Here is a 4,449-nt window from a genome sequence, read left to right as displayed (position 1 = left end):
TGTGTACATTGATTGCCCGAAATGTTATCAAAATTGTATTTCACTGCTTGTTAATTTCATCTTTATTTATTGAAAAATTATTGATCTAACTTCAGAATCGTAATTTTTGTACTTGAAAGAATATGAATTGTCTTTTTATAAAGGCTCTTTTTTTATTTCGTTCAAGTGCGTGACAAAAATTAATAATACGACAGCCACTAAGAAAGCAACAGGATAAACCGGTTAAGCATACTTTAATTCAACATTAAACATTACAAAAAATAACTGTAACTATATATTTATAAAATAAATACCTAGTAAAATAATTATGTACAAATCCGCGTGAATACAGATAGGTACGTACTATGTTTCAACTTCATTATCGTGTCAGTGATCCTTGTTTTATAAATAGATAAAGGAAAAAAAAACACATATAAAAGCGTTATAATTGCCCTGTATCCTATAGGGTTGGATATAAATTAAAGTAGTCCGTAGATGTATGTAAAATGGTATCTGAGGTTTATTGCACTCTACAAGATTATCGTTCCAATTATAATCTCCTTTACTGCCACTGGAACTATTTCCTCCGTCTTCCATCGTGCCCAGTTTGATTGCCATGATTATATGCTATTGCCCAACACCGCATTTTTCATTTTTATTTTGTTATTAAGCACAAAGCTACACAACGGGATATCTGTGCTGTGTCCGCCGCGGATATCGAAACCTTATTTTTAGCGTTATAAGCCTTCAGACTTACCACTCAGGGCTTATCATTTACTCAATTAACTTTGCATAAAATAAAAGCACAAGAAAATTAAGTACATTTTGCCACAAATAACACGAAAAAAGAATAGCCAACTAAGTGAAATAAAAATTATTATGTTAATATTATGTAATTCAAATTAATATATATAAATAAAAAAAAGGCAAAGGTCATCTGGAATAAAACAAGTAGTTGCAACTGACCATAACCATGATATAAGCAAGATCATATAAGATAATTAGTGGAAGTTTAGCTGGATCAATAATAAGTTTACCGAGTTACAAGGGTTCGATTCCCTCACTGGACAGAGTATGGATGCTTATTTTGTAGTTTTACATAAACGAACAGAAAAAATAGGATTTAAAGTAGTAAAGGTAAACTAAAGGCAGTAACAAATAAGGAAGCTCCCAGTGTCACAGCGGCATGTCTGTGGATTTACAACGCTAGAAACTGGGTTTCGATACCCGTTGTGGGCAGAGCACAGATAACCCATTGGGAAGCTTTGTGTTTAATTTCAACCAAACAACAACCAGATAATGAAATTACTAATTAAAAATAACAGCACCCATAAAAACGACAAGTTAAACGAAATAATGAAGAGCAATAATAAAATCATACCCAACATTAAAGCATTGTTTGTTATTAAGCACAAAGCTATACAATGGGCTATCTGTGCTGTGCTCATTATGGATACCGAAATTCGGTCATTATAAGCCTTCATACTTGCCGCTGAGCTACTGGGGGATCTGCATTAAAGCAACTCTTCAAACTAAATTTTCTAAAATATAGTAATATACATTGTGATAAATAGAAACAAAAGTAAACAAGATCAGAAAATAATCAAACGACGTAATAATACACAGTTAACCAGCTGAATAACTGAGATAAACTGAACATTAAATGCATTATCTAAATAATATTAGAACTGGAACATCTCATGAACTTACATTCACATTCCCTTCCTCCTGATGATCCCGAACATATTGACATTCCATCGTCTGACCTACCACATTATATCTACTCTCCTGATTCGCCGACTCCAGACCAGCATCATTAATTGGAACCTGACTCCATGTTCTATAGCTCTCACCTAGAATGTTATTTAATGTTGTAAAGTTGGTCCTTTTGAATGGGCAGCAAGATGAATAGTTTGCCGTTTACTATTCCATCCATTCATCCAGGAAATTATTTTGAACTAGGCATATGCCTCTTATGGTAGCTTTCCATTATAGTCCATTGGTTTCTCATTTGGGCAATGCTGTTGAACTGGCCAGCTCAACTCTGGAACTGGATTTGAATAATAAAAAATGGTCCTGCAGTAAAAGATGACATAGCAGTACTGGTAACGGGTGTAGATCAAATAATTTATCTCATTCTATATCTTATAGTAAATGGTGTCTTAGGTTGGAATTGTTTTGCGGATGCAGAGAGGTGGGGCTGGTTTGATCTGTACATTTATCAATTCATTTTCCGAATATTTCATTCTTTCTTTAATGTTATTTTCTATTCTCATTGAACCTGTGGTTATAATATTTCTCTAATTCATAAATTGTTTTTTTTTTTTTTTTTGTATTTCACTTTTGCCATTACAAGCCTTTTTGTACTTCTACAAGCTAGTCATTAGTCTTTCTATACTTCGTAGATGCCTTTCTCTAATTCTTAAAAATTTCGTGTTGCAATCCCTTTATGCATCCCCAATAGCTTCGTCGATTCTGTCTTCAATTAGATATATTTTTGTTCTTAATTTCTCTTTAAAAATTACGAATCCTTGTTTTAACTATTTTCTTATATTCCCGTGTTTTACTTCTTGGTAGTCTTTTAATTTTTTTATAAATTATTTCTTGAGCTTATTTTAATTTTCTGTCTCGTGCTTCTTGATTTTCTTTCTATCTTGTTTTATATTTTTTTGTCTTTTTTAAATTTTACAATTTTCTGTTTCTTCTTGATCTTTTTAAATTTCTATCTCTTTTTTTTGTTCTACTTTTATTTTTTGCCCATTTCTTCTTGATCTTCTTCCAATTTTCTGCCTCCTTCTTCTCGATCTTCTTTTAATGCTCTGTATCTTTATTCTTGACTTTATTTTAATGCTCTGTATCTTTATTCTTGACTTTATTTTAATGCTCTGTATCTTTCTTCTTGACTTTATGCCCCCCCCCCCTCCCCAGTGGCACAGCAGTATGTCTGCGGACTTACAACGCTAGAAACCGGGTTTCTATACCCGTGGTGGGCAAAGCACAGATAGCCCTTGTGTAGCTTTGTGCATAACTAAAAACAAACAAACAATACAAATCTTGACTTTATTTTAATGCTCTGTCTCTTCCTTCTTACTTTTCTTTCCACTGTTTCATCCTCTCCAGCAAAATTTCGACATTACGTGGTGCTTGTGTTATTGACTTGAGATTTAGTTAAAATTCTATTTTATTTTTATCAAAATAATTTCACTTTTGACACCAGTATTGTAAATTGTTCTATTGACGAGTGGGTTGTTTTTAGTTATTTGGTAAAAAATAACGTGAAGTCCAGCTCGCTGAATGATAAAAAAATGATTTATTTCTTCAAATTGATTTAGTTTAATAATGTTGTATGCAGGCTACAGGTTGTGTTCACTGGTAGGCCTAACTTTACAAACAACGTTTGAACAGAAGTTCCGAAACTAATGGTACCCTTAAATCAGAAATAAAGCTCAAGACAGTGCTTCCAAAATTATTTTGCTCATCGGATTGATAACAAACACATTAACTAACTCATTGACTAACTTTTTAATCACTGCATAACTACACAACTAACTAACTTGATGATTGAATCGCTCATGAATAGACTGAATCAGAGAATAACTTACACTATATAACTAAAAATCCTTAAACGACTGTGAAACGATTAATTAATTCTAACTCATTCAATCTGGCGTTCTAATATTGTACTGTATTTCCCGAATATACGAGATTCCACAGATGTCTGAACTTTCATGAAACTTTTAGATTTCACATAATTATTATATCATGTAAAGTACTCCCTCTAGTTAAAAAACAAATAAAAATATAGTCTCTAACAATACTTTCGATTATAACCAAGAACATTTTCGCCCCCCAGTTATATGATCATTTAGACCGATCACGATTCCGAAAAAAAAAAACATAACCAAATCCAAGAGTCAATTATAGAGCCCAGTATCAATTCAACAATTTATGATTGAACGTAAAAATGATTGTATAACAATTTATCAGCAACACTATATATGCTATGTCCAGTGCTAAATAGGTCTTTCTTCCAATACTAAGGCTCATTAAGACGGTTTGGTTAAGAAGTTAAGACGCTAATTTTATTATAAAATTGCATGAACAATAGCTGTTATGGTGTGAACTAGATAATGTTTGTAAAATTTAATTTGTATCAATTTTATCCAAGTCATTTATAAATCATATTTGGGATAACTCTACTCTACTCTCTTCTTCATCGGAATTCGGTCTATATTTTGGACCAGGGAGGGTCAGGTCCAGCGTTGACCTCTTCCTCCCTCTCAGGAATTGTTATTATGTTTGCACTCTTACTGAATCCTAGGTAATAACCCTTGTTACGTTGTTGTTGTTGCATTACTCACAGTATGTTACGTTTTGTCTCTTGTCCGCAGTTTTAGTTAACGTACTCTTTTCGTGCCATGTCCAATTCATGGGGTAATATTAACTCGTATATTTTCACTAGCTTCACTT

Source organism: Limulus polyphemus, unplaced genomic scaffold (assembly GCF_000517525.1).
Source record: "Limulus polyphemus unplaced genomic scaffold, Limulus_polyphemus-2.1.2 Scaffold837, whole genome shotgun sequence".
Lineage (NCBI taxonomy): Eukaryota > Metazoa > Arthropoda > Merostomata > Xiphosura > Limulidae > Limulus > Limulus polyphemus.
The sequence above is the reverse complement of the archived record's forward strand: the minus strand, read 5'-3'. Positions refer to the sequence as shown.